The sequence below is a fragment of the Mytilus trossulus genome, chromosome 5, assembly GCF_036588685.1.
Source record: "Mytilus trossulus isolate FHL-02 chromosome 5, PNRI_Mtr1.1.1.hap1, whole genome shotgun sequence".
Taxonomy (NCBI): domain Eukaryota; kingdom Metazoa; phylum Mollusca; class Bivalvia; order Mytilida; family Mytilidae; genus Mytilus; species Mytilus trossulus.
In genome coordinates this window covers 44,289,035-44,303,125 of record NC_086377.1, presented here as the reverse complement: position 1 = coordinate 44,303,125, position 14,091 = coordinate 44,289,035, and positions in this window count along the sequence as shown.

Genomic DNA, 14,091 nt, shown 5'->3' with positions numbered 1-14,091 from the left:
AGGTTCATCGTACCAATTGAACAAATATGGCCGTATTCAAAACCTCAATAACAGACTGATCTGTAGGGTAAGGAAAGTTTTAAAGCCTAGGATCCATCAGATATATAAAAGTTAAATGCATTAGCTTCCTTGGGGTTTTGATGGGCTATTTTTTTCCTTTCTGATGAAGATGTAAAATCCAACAAACACCTGCATGACTTGGAAACTGTCCACTCACTGACTCGGACAAACTTTCTGAAGGATTATGTACCCTTCTGTTGATTTTAAGGTTCATGTGGACCCTATGGTTAAAATGGCCGTATTTTCACCTCAAAATTTAGTATAGAAAAACCTGCTCATTTATAGAAAAATTCAGGCATAGCATGCCCTAGATAAATGAATTTTAAGTATGTTTTATGTTTTTTTAATAGAAAAATAAAGTTACCAGGATTTTGCCGTGCACTTTTTTTCATTCCTCCAGAAGGTGCCAAAATAAACTAAATTGGGAAACAGGTTTGAGAACTTCCCCACAGGTAAAAACTAAAGTGTGCTTTTTTAATTGACATGGACATTAGATGGACAATCGATACCTGACAATAATTGGTTAATTAAACGAATGCTAGTCAATTCGTTTCAAGTCCGATTTGTTCCAAACCAGTTCGTTCCAGATTTGGACAATTCGTACCAAGTCAATTGTCAATTCGTACCAACTGATTTATTTTATTATTAATCAGACTTAACAATTTGTTTCAACTGATTAAGTTCATTATTAATCAGAGTTAACAATTTGTTCCAACTTTATTATAATGTTTGTGTCCGTAAATCACTGAATTTGTGTAAATCAACCCATTGTTCATGGCTAAAATTGTCAATTCCTTGTCATTTTTTTATGTATATTTCATATAATAGATCGTTTTTCAATCAGTCTAAACAATTTGTTCCAACTTTCTTTCACTGTTTATGTCCCTATATCACTGGTTTTTTTTGTGTACATCAACCTATAGTTCACGGCAAAAATCATCAATTTCTTGTCAATTTTTATGTACCATATTTTATATTTTCATATTAAAAGATCGTTTTTCAGCAATATCTTTGAAGGCTTATATGGTTCGATTTTAACAAATATTTATGTTGAAAAACGCAGATTTATATGTACAATATTTGTTTATTTATACATAGTTTTTTGGGATTGTCTTTGTTTTTTTCCCTTTTCTTGTCAGCTTTTATCATATTTCGGGATAATCTGAATCTTTTGCAATAGAAAAATAAGTTTAAGGTTTACAAGTTTATTTGATATCATGTCATTGACACATATATATTAATAACAAAATATAACAATAACCAGTCATTGACAATTGTTCAAAAGTCTTGCAGTTTTTCAGAAAGTTCTACTAGTCAATGGATGGCACAACGATAAGTGCAACGGATGACATCAGCTGGCTTACTGTTAGTTGCTGGCTTCTGTAGCTGTCCCACAGTTCCATCAGCTTGGACTGGGACCTCTTTGTGGCTGTTCTTTGGTAGCGCGTCAGTTTGTGCTCCGACACTAACTGGATCTGCATGGGTAGGTACTTGGCTTCATCACTCAATACTTTCAGCATCACATACAAGTGAAGGCTGACACCCTTGGCCTTGCGGTTTAGTCTGTTGTGCCAGCCTTCCACGTCGTTGTTAGTACGAATGGGTTGGCCAAAAACAGTCCAAGCACTGATGGGGAAGATGGTGCTGTCTATCCATCTGCGTTGAATGTATGTCAGCAGGCGATACATGCGGTTGTTAGGCTGAAAATATTTTTTATCATTGGCAATCATACAACATCTTTGAGTTTCTGTTTTTATAAATAAATCATAAATCATCAGATACGATCATTTGAATCATTGCATTAGTTGTAATACATAAATAATTTAATCGATAAAGGATTTATTAACTTACTGCCAAGTAGTCAACAGCTCGTCGTCTGGACATGACAACAAACGCCAACGAAACCTGCTTCGAGTCTGCACCAGAACGTATGAAGGCATGTATGGATAAGAGCTGAGTAAAAGGTGGTCGTAAGATCTTGAAGGTTGCGTCGATGTACCACGTCTTAGCAGATGCAAGGCAGCTGAGTTGACACTCTGTTGCAAAGATGAGATGGCGTGCCCCACGGACTCTAAGGTCACTCTTTAGAAACCATCTGGTACGTGCTTAGCATCAAACTAAAATAAAGAACAAAATAATGAAGCATAGGAAAAAAATATTTATTACGTCGGACAGAGATTGAAAACAATTATTTTCATAATAGTATGTAAAAATCTATTGCATATATTTTTTTATGAACATTTGTTTTAACCTCGCATGCATATATACTAATATTTCTAAAAAAAAAAAATGGCATTTGAACGATACTCAAGCTGACAGATCTTTCGAAGACAGCTATAGCAATAATGTTTATATATATATATATATAGAAGATAAATTTGATCACAAATATTTCTAATAAAAAATAAAACAAACCACAAAGTTCATATCTGCAGGGTGTTTTGGTCTGGCTTTTTCACTTGTTATACACGTGTATTGGTTTATGGTTTTGACTAATCGGAGTTGGAACGAATCATCCAGATACCAATTAAACTGTGTTCCTGAGTGGACCATATCAAGGTAAACTCAACTGTTTGTTAATTTTATCATCTTCTGCAGAGACGAAAAAAAGTGTACGGCAAAATCCAGTTAAGTTGTGAATTTTCTAAATTATACAGTGCATTTGAATTTTATAAATTTTAGGCATGCTGTGCCTTAAAAATTTTTCAGATGCACAGGTTTGCCTGTACTCAGAGAAAATTTTGAGGTGAAAAAAACGGTCATTTTAGCCACAGGGTCCACATGAACCTTAATGCTAAACATATGGAAATTTTATAGAAAATCCACAGCCTTTGACCTTGTACTATCATATTTGGCAATTTGATAGATATAGGATGATTGCATGCAGTGCCAACATTGATTTCTTAAAAGTAAGTTTATTAATGAACTCTTTCTTTTAAATGCAATGAAACAGTAAATTATAATTATAAATTTCCCACTAGTATATGTATAAAATGGCCTGTCTCTTTTATTCATTACTTTATATCTGTAGTTTTGTTACAATTGATGTTTTAAAACTTCGTACAAAAATGGCTAAAGAAGGGCTCATAAACATTCACTCACCTATAGTTATTGGTTAAAATAATTAAAAAATATGGACGAACCGAAGTACATCTTTTAGGATGGGCTCTACTTTAGTGACTCTACACGAGGCATTTTGGAATTTACAGGTTGGTTAGAACATTTTGAAAAAAAATAATCACTAGCACATCATAGAAAATCAAATGAGTAATCTATGTTTCAAATTTTACAACAAAATATCTATAAAAGGCTGTGGATTTTCTATATAAATCTTAAGTGTATTTGCCACAAAGAACTCTTTCTTTTAAATGCAATGAAACAGTAAATTATAATTATAAATTTCCCACTAGTATATGTATAAAATGGCCCGTCTCTTTTATTCATTACTTTATATCTGTAGTTTTGTTACAATTGATGTTTGAAAACTTCGTACAAAAATGGCTATAGAAGGGCTCATAAACATTAACTCACCTATAGTTTTGAAAATACCTATTGTCCATGTCAATCAAGGTCTGTCATAACCATATAATCCAGTTTTTACCTGATGGAGCTTCTCAAAGATGATCCACAACTGAAGTAATTTTCACACCTTATGCATGAGGGAAAATAATATTATCATCAAGATCCAAAATAGATTATATCTTTTCTTTAATATAAATATCTTTAAATGTATTCTGTTTAATACTTATATTCATATATTCATATTAAAATTAATGAAATTATCATTGTACTTGAAAAATGAAGATTTATTTAATTTTTAAAAAAATTCTTAAAAAAATTCTTGGCACCATAAAGCCATTAAAGTGCCAATCTACTTTGACATTTAGTTTTTTTAACAATTATTTGATCATTTTTGACATTGAAATAGTTTATGGCGACAGATGCCAAGTAATGACAAAAGCTTAAATGGTGTCCTTCAGCCCAGTGAGGGTTTTATGCAGTTAAGCTGCTTTATGCGAGCACCCTGGATGTGTGTGCTACCCAATAAATACTGAAATACGAGCCATTGTTATCATCTAGCTGGCTACTATATCATTTATAACTTATTGGACAGTTTTTTCATACTTTTCATTCTGAAATCCAAATTTCCGAATGCAATTCGTGTATTCCTTCCGACTTATTTTACATTTATTTCAAACCATTTGAGAACCACTTCTGCTTCAGTTCTACAGAGTTGCAATGTAAGCTTTCCCTGACACCGCTAAGGTGGATCGACAGGATACACAAGATTCACTGGACCTCCCACGAAATCCTTCAACTTTAAGTTTATATTGGGTAGAAGCATTTTCAACAGAGAATGTGGAATAATTTGCATATCCTTTGCTTCCTTCGAAATTAGAAATGTCTATCCTTAGTATATGTTTGCTTTCCGAAGGCTGTGAGAACTAAATATTTTACGTATCGGTATTTTCTTTAGCGGTACATACAATTCATATAACTATGATAAACCTTGAAATATATTTGCATTTATGTTTTACAGTTGGTTGTCATATTACTTACAATTCTTGAATCGTTGCCAAGCCTTGGAATATATTTACTTTATGGTTTTAAAGTTGGTTGTCGCACTACTAACATTTCTTGAAGATATGTCAAATCTCGGAAAACATTTGCATGTAAGTTAACAAGTTGGTAGTCACATTAATTACAGTTCTTGAAGCGTTGTCAAGCATTGGAATATATTTTCGTTAAGAGACAATTCTGGTTGCCGCACCACTTTCATTTCTTGAATATAAATTAAACCTCGGAAGAGATTTGCTTTTAGATTGGAAAGTTGGGTTTCACGTTACTGTCAACTTGAATATATGTCAAGCCTTTGAATATATTTTCATTTATGTTGTGAAGTTTGTTGTCATGTTACTTACAGTTCTTCAAGCTTTGGCATATATTTGCATTTGGGTTTCAAAATTGGTTGTCACACCACCATTATTTCTTGAATATATATCAAACGTCGGAAGAGATTTGCTTTTAGTTGGAAAGTTAGGTTTCACGTTAGAATGAACTCGAGTATATGTCAAACGTTTGAATAGATTTTCATTTATTTGTTAAGTTGGTTGTTGAGTTACTTACAATTCTTAAAGCGTTGCCAAACCTTCGAATATATTTGCATTTAGGTTGATAAATTGGTTGTCACACTACTTACATTCTTGAAGATGAGAAAACCTCGGAAGAGATTCGCAATTGTGTTGGAAAGTTGGTTTTCGCATTACTAACATCGTGAGTATATGTGCATATATGTTGCAAAGTCAATTGTTGAGTTTCTTACTATTCGCAAAGCGTTGTCAAACCGTTGAAGACCGTTTACACCTAGAATGCTGCAACGTCAAACGAAAGATAGTGTTAAAGATCAAGTCCGGGAACTAAATGCCAGAATCAAGACGGAAGTGCTTTCCTCACTGTCTGGCATTATTGCTAAAGCCATTACGGAAGTTGGCAAAGAGATGGACAGCATCGTCCAAGAGGTAGATGAACAGTTCCTCAAAGTTGAACAGTTTGAAGAAAGAAACAGGTTCTTTAAAACAGCTATTGAAATTAAGGAGGAATATGCCACTAAATTGGCTAAATACAAAGAAAATCTACCACGTAAACAAAAATACAGCAGTGGTTTTAAACCAAAGGACAAATTCAGAAAATATTAAGATTTTGTTTTGCATACAATAATTCTATTAGTATAGTGTAGGATTTTAGTCACTATAGTTCAGTGAATTTCCTAAGGATTTTAAATTCTAGGTTGTCAGTTATGTGTGTGTTATCTCACTTGGATTTATTACAATATTGGATTTGCGTGTTTATATTATAATTGGAAATATTAAATCTTTTCATTCACCTGTGTGTTATTTTCTGCCAAGCGTCTATTTGGTTACTAGTTTGTTGTGCATTGCGCATGCTTGCCATATGCTGCTCTTCCTTCTGCAAACAGTTTTACCAATTTACTATTACTGTTAGGATGGTTTGCAGAAGATTTAAGAGTTCCTGTAGATATAGGAACTGAAGAAAACGGGAAAAACTTAAACACCGTAAACTAAATAACAAGTACAAATCGAGAAAGATTCGAGAAGAATCTTGCAAAAAGTTTGTGTTGAACTTGTCCAGTAGACTACTGACAAATGAGGAGTATCTCCTTTTGGGAAAAGTGATGAAGTTTATTCCTACCCCTAAAGTTTCAAGTACTTACATACGTAAACAAATCATGAAGGAATTTCTTGAACTAGCTAGAAAATTGAGATGTAGATTTCACTACTCTACAAACACAATTAAAGAAATCCATCCTTTATACTCACAAACAGGGCATATTCCTCCTAAGGGAAACAATGCCCTTGAAAGTTACATAACTGATACAAAACTTGAATTTTCTAGATTAAAGGTTAAACAGTTCAAACACACCACCCTTACACTAGCAGAGCGTACAGCTTTCAATTATCTCATAAAAGATGACAGCATCTATATATCTAAGACAGATAAAAACAACACAACTGTGGTCGTAAACACACTTGATTATATTAATGCAGGAACTTATCACTTAAACAGTGATCATTACAAGAAAATAAATCTTACAAACACAGAGCTTATAACTAGATCTATTTCAAATAGTTATCAAAATTACCAGGATTATAATTTTATACGCTAGACGCGCGTTTCGTCTATATAAGACTCATCAGTGACGCTCAGATCAAAATAGTTAAAAAGTCAAATTAATACAAAGTTGAAGAGCATTGAGGATCCAAAATTCCAAAAAGTTGTGCCAAATACGGCTAAGATAATCTACTCCTGGGGTAAGAAAATCCTTAGTTTTCGAAAAATTCAAAGTTTAGTAAACAGAACATTTACAAAAAATGACCATATAATTGATATTCATGTCAACACCGAAGTGCTGACTACTGGGCTGGTGATACCCTCGGGGACGAAACGTCCACCAGCAGTGGCATCGACCCATGGCATCGACCCAGTGGTGTAAATAGTTATCAAAATTACCAGGATTATAATTTTATACGCCAGACCCGCGTTTCGTCTACATAAGACTCATCAGTGACGCTCAGATCAAAATAGTTAAAAAGTCAAATAAATACAAAGTTGAAGAGCATTGAGGATCCAAAATTCCAAAAAGTTGTGCCAAATACGGCTAAGGTAATCTACTCCTGGGGTAAGAAAATCCTTAGTTTTCGAAAAATTCAAAGTTTAGTAAACAGAAAATTTACAAAAAATGACCATATAATTGATATTCATGTCAACACCGAAGTGCTGACTACTGGGCTGGTGATACCCTCGGGGACGAAACGTCCACCAGCAGTGGCATCGACCCAGTGGTGTAAATAGTTATCAAAATTACCAGGATTATAATTTTATACGCCAGACGCGCGTTTCGTCTACATAAGACTCAAAGATTGTAAATAAACTATTTACAAACAAAGAAATTGATGAGCACACTTAAAACTTCTTAAGTGACTGCAAAAATCCTAAACATGGATACATGTACCTTCTTCCAAAGATACATAAAATTCGGCAAGACTCATTAGAAGCAATCACAATAGATGGGTTTAAAATAGGAGAATTAGCTGTGCCACACTTCGTTCGTCACTCTGATTTAAAATTACGACATCGATATAAGTAGCAATTGTGTGTAACAATACCAACAAAATTATTTCGAATATTACACAGGAAGTTAGTAATACAGGTATATCGAAAATAAATTTGTTTTTACAAGAAAACGATAAAACAAATTTTATCTTTACCGATATCAACTGCAGATCCAGCTATATATTTATTATCTGGACTACTACCCATAAATGCTGAAATTGATATAAAAATTATAACTTTACTTGGAAATATTTTATGTTCTGACAAATCGACAGTTGAATGGAAAATAGCAAATTGAAAATTAAATCCTGCAAAAGCAACAGTTGGTTCATAGATGCAAATAAAATCTGTTTTAAATATCAAATAACAGATCCTGTAGAATTTTTGGATATTATAACAACAAAAGAGACATGGATTTTTTTTTTTATGGTAAATCAAATTAAAACATACTGGAATAGAAAGATTTTGGATGAGAAAGAACATTTTAACAGCCTACAATATTTATCTCCAATATACAACCTTGGTCATTGTCATCCGTTAGTCAGTATATCTACTTCTGACCCAAAAATAATACAAAAATTGCCACCGAGAGTGAAAATTGCAACAGGGGTATACATACTACAATCCCAAAGAGCTAAATATAACTCTAATGCAGTGGACCCAACATGTCAACTATGCAAAAATGGAGAAGAAACATTATCCCATTTCCTGCTTACTTGTGCAACTCTTGATGCTATAAGAAAACCAATATTGGAAAAAATAGTGAAAACTGCTGGGAAAATTTTCTCTGAGAGCAACAGAGTCAATAACATTGAACTATTTAGATTGATTTGCGATCCATACAACTATTGCAAAAACAACAACAGTAAAATTTTTGATAATATATCAAATATTCTTGAACCTCAATGTAGGAAAATGCTACATCTACTGCATACAACAAGATATAGACTACTCGGTCTGGATACTAAACAACCTAAAAAGAGGAGGAAAGTTTAAGACTATTAGCTTATATACATTTATATATATATTTAATGTGTTATCTAGGTGACTCAGCATAAGACATTCCAAATTATCACTTCTAATTTTAGATAATTTTAGATTTTAAACTAGCCTATTGCGTATAGTATAAATTGACATTTTGTGTATATAATATTCTGGTGGGTGGAACTATTATTTGTGTAATAATTCAATTATATATTCGTGATGGTGGATGTTACTCCAGCTATAATTGGAGGTGTGCCTTGACTGGCAGAATTTATTATACAGATTACAGATTACCACTCCTCTATAGGTCTTACTAATATACATAAAACGATTACGAAAGTTTAATTTTGATTTCGGTTCACATATATTATAATACAAACATAAGAGCTTTCTTGTCGTAATTAAAATAAACACAGTATTACCGGTTTCTTCAGACATAACTATACAGGCAAGGATTTGGACATGCACACTTTTTCTTCTTCTTTATAATTCAGCACTCCATCAAAATACTGATGATAACGTGCCGGGCACTGATTTTACTATGCCGCGCGTGCGTGGGATATAAATTTTATTTACAGTGAAAAATACAAAAATAAAAATAAAAATATCAACATTTATAACTTCTTTTTCTTCTGTTTTTGTACTATACATTTTGGTTAAAACTATATACATTGTGGAATTTATTTAAATGTTTAGATGTTTATTTAGAACAGATATTGGAATCTGTTCTCGGAAGCTTTCAAGAGTAGTACATTGAACTGCAGCTACTGGGAGAAGGTTCCATTGCAAGATTGTTCTAGGGTAGAATGAGTACTTGTATGAGTCTTTAGTGGTTTGTATGGGTCTGAAAGAGTAAATATGTGAATGTTGTCGTGTTCTTGTATCAGATTGTGTAAGTAGGTTTGTCGGATATATGGCAACAAGATGATGTATAATTTTGTAGAGGAAAATGATGCGGGTTCTAATTCGCCTTTTCTCAAGTGTTGCCCAAATTAGAGTTTGTAGCATTTCAGTGACTGAGCTGGTGTTATGGTATCTGTTGCAGGTGTACCTTGCTGCTCTGCGCTGGACCATCTCAAGTTGGTGTATTTGAGATTTGGTGTGCGGGTCCCAGACGCAGCTGCTGTATTTTAGCTTTGGTCTTACTAGTGCAATGTATGCTTTTTCTTTGACTGTTTTTTCTCAGCTTTTGTGTGGCTGCAGCTGTGATATGGTTTACATGTTTGTTCCAATTTAGATCAGTTTGTATAGTTATTCCCAGATATTTTGTGGATGTTTCTTTTTGAAGTACATGTTGGTGGAGAGTATAGTCAAACTTTAATGGGTTTTTCTTAGATGTTATCTGAAGGACTGAGCACTTGTCTGGATGTACTGACATGAGCCAGTCCTTCTCCCATTTTGCAGCTGATGTGAGATCTTCTTGCAGTTTTTGTGTGTCTTCTTTGTTTCGTATTGTTTTATAAATTATGCTATCATCTGCAAATAATCTTAGGGTACTGTGTTTGATGTATTCGTTAAAGTCATTTATGTGTACAAGGAAAAGGATCGGACCCAAAACTGTTCCTTGGGGAACACCAGATGTAACGTTTATTTTGTCTGACTGAACACCATCAATAATCACTGTTTGTGTCCGAGATGTGAGAAAATCTTCTATCCATTTTAAGGTGTTGTCATCAATGCCATAATGTTTTAGTTTGTAGAGAAGTCTTTTGTGAGGAACTTTGTCAAAGGCTTTGGCAAAGTCCATCACAATTATGTCCGTTTGGATGTTACGGTTGTTATTTTTTGCTAGTTCTTGGATGAAGGATGAATGATACTAGTTGGGTTTCGCATGATCTATTTGCTCGAAATCCATGTTGAAGGTCGTACAAACTATTGTTATTTTCTAGGTGGTCCATCATACTACTGGCTATTATGTGTTCCATGATCTTACAAAGTATGCATGTGAGTGATATGGGTCTATAATTTATTGCGTTGTGTTTATCGCCTTTTTTTAAATCAGGACAGACATTTGCATGTTTCCAATCTTTTGTGATTTTTCCTGTGTCGAGTGATTTTTGGATGATGTAGGTGATTGCGGTTGAAATGTCGCTACTAAGTTCTTTGAGTACTGTTCCGCAAATTTGATCTGGACCAGTTGCTTTATTAGGATTGATCTTGTCCAGTAATTTTATGACACCCTTCTTGGAGATGGTGATCTTGTTCATTTTTGGATAGTTCGATTTTCCTTTATCCGGAATAGGTTCACTTGTTGTTTCTTCGGAAATGCTTTTTGAAACTGACTATTTAGAATGTTAGTTTTGTCAGATGTATTGTCAGTAAGTTTACCATCTTTTCTAAGTGCAGGAATGCCTGTATTGTCATTTTTCATACTTTTTTTCTACTGGCAGGTCAACTATCATTTTTTCAATGTAATACCAGTAGGCATAACGCATTACTTTTTGTAATGTTCTTTTTAAGTATTTGTATTTTTTAATTTGCTCTGGACTGTTTTTGCTTTTTTTATGTAGTTTAACTTTGTTTATCATGATTTTTAATGTTTTATCAACCCAGGGTAGTTTTTTCGTGTTTGTGATTGTTTTCTGGGGGATGTTTTTCTTGACTGATTGAAGTAGGCTTTCTGTGAATGTATTCCACAGTTCATCAGTAGATGAACTATGGTAATGACCTTTGATTTCTTGTGTGAGTTTGTTCACATCTTGTTTGATGTTTTCCCAGTTAGCTTTTCTGTACTGGTAAGTTTTTCTTGGTATTTTCTTGTTGCGTTTGAGAGATTATGCATAGACGATATCATGGTCTGCATTTCCGATAGGAGGCATAGTCTCCACTTTGTTGACTATGCTTAGTATGTTGGTGAGAATAAGATCAAGTGTTCTGTCTCCCCTAGTGGGCTTTTTTACAGTCTGCTCAAGTGAATGTTCATTTATAATGTTTAGGAGTTGTTCATGTAGCTTAATGTCTGGTTTACTCGGGATGGTGCATGGAATATCCCAGTTTATGTTGGCAAGATCAAAACAGCAATAATGTTCAGTAAGATTTTCAAATAAGTCAACATGACTGAAATGGTCAATTGACCCCCTAAGGAGTTATTGTCCTTTATAGTAAATTTTTAACAATTTTCATAAAATTGTAAATTTTTACTAACATTTTCAACAGAAACTACTGGGCCAAGTTCATTGTAGATAGAGATAATTGTAAGCAGCAAGAATGTTCAGTAAAGTAAGATGTACAAACACATCATCATCACCAAAACACAATTTTGTCATGAATCCATCTGCTTCTTTTGTTTAATATTCACATATACCAATGTGAGCGACACAGGCTCTTTGAATGAATACTGAATGAATACTTTATTCTCTTAAAACAATTGTTACAGAGAACATATACATATTAACAATATACAAACTTATATAGCATGTGTGAATTACATATACATATATAAAGTGATACTAAGAAGTTCTAACCTGGAGGAACGACCTTCTCTTGGACGTTCATTATAAATTTACATAGTTTTTCTAATACAATTACATTGTTGGAAGCAAATAGCTGTTCAAACTTATAAATGTTAACATTTTCGTGACAAAAAGGGGGAAGCATATTTATTCTTTCCTTGATAAAGTAGCTACATGTCATTATATAGTGGTATTCATCACCGATATCCATAGAGTCACTTTAGAGCCTCTAGTTTGTACTAACCTTGGAATTTAAAAAAAAATCTAAATCAAGGGAACATAACTCTATGTTAATTTGAACTAATTAAATGCAACTTGCCCATACTATGTTACCAAGTAAAACAGCTTTACGTACAGGTTAATGCAAAATATACCGAATCATTTCAACTAAAAGAAACTTAGTTTCAAATCATTTATATAATAACTTGTTGCTAAGGAAACAATACAATTTTGAAATTAATGAAGTCTTTGCCAATTTTTTTTGTGATAAATTGGCACATAAAACAATTTTGCATAATGCCTAAACAGTATTTACTCTTTTGAAATATATCAAGTAAAGAACATACCTACGTTTGTAGGCGACACACATTCACTTGTTATGAGATATGTGTGTGTGTGTGTGTGTGTGTATATTACAGAAAAAAAAGAATACTGAAAGGTTCAGTGTCTTTGTTATGTAGCTTTCGAAATGAACTCTAAAATCATTGCTCTATTTACGAGACATTTCTCCTGGCAAATAAAAATGGCAAATTGTCTCCCTTAGACTTTATAACACCTAAAGTTTATATGGAAATAATAACAAATATTTCCGGACTTAAGATAAACTACATATATATCTAAACATACAACATATTTATATAAAATAAATTCTTAAAATGTTTATCAACGGTTTGCACAAACAAAAGCGTCGCGTCCTTAAAATCACCAATTCAAAAGTAATTTATCACAATGGAAACCAACGAAAATATAAACAGAATATATCCATTAATTCAACTGAACTAAATAAAAAAATTTTAACTCTAGTTAGCTTAACCCTGAAATATAAATAAATTAAAACTCTGTAATTCAAAATAAAATAATACACAAAAATATAATTCAACTTACCTGGTTTAATACAGAGATAATGTTCCAGTAAATAAAGATGTCTATTGTTGGAAATCAAAAATCTAAGTGGCAGTTGAAATCCTAAATTGTTTCCATGCGGGCGCGTCACATGATTGCTGATTTCTGTTTTTACCAATTAAAAGGTACCTTTTGAAATATTTGAATATTAAAATTAAAAGTTATTATTTCATCAGCCGTATTGGACATTACCGGAAGTAGGAGTCTTAAAGACATGTCCTATAAATTGTATCCATGATTTATATTTCAAGCAATAATGTTGAACTTTTACTTGCTAAATCAATTAAAAAAATTAAATGATGAAAAGGTTGTTGATTTCTGCATGTTTTTCATAAGATCTTACTTTGAATTTTAACTTGGTCCAGTGGTAAACAGCAGTCAAAACGGAATTGACTCTCATTGATACGTACCTAGTTAAAACCAATACATCTTGCATGGGTCCAGGTATAATATTTGGTGCACCCAATCCAGTTAATGTTACCACTATCATCATCATTATCAGGGTTACATTCCTGCACAAAGCAGCCACCAAACAACCTTGCTGTGCAAAAGTCGATGTCTACCAGAAGCAGAGTTGGTTTGTGTACATTCGGATGTATAACATCTTGAAAATAAGAACTCAAAAGAAATGACAACAATCAATAACAAATGATTTACGTCCACAAACATGTATAAAACATCTACATTTTGGGGCCCTTTATAGCTTGTTGTTCGGTGTGAGCCAAGGCTCCGTGTTGAAGGCCGTACTTTAACCTATAATGGTTTAATTTTTGAATTGTTGTTTGGATGGAGAGTTGTCTCATTGGCACTCACACCACATCTTCCTATATCTAATGTAAAT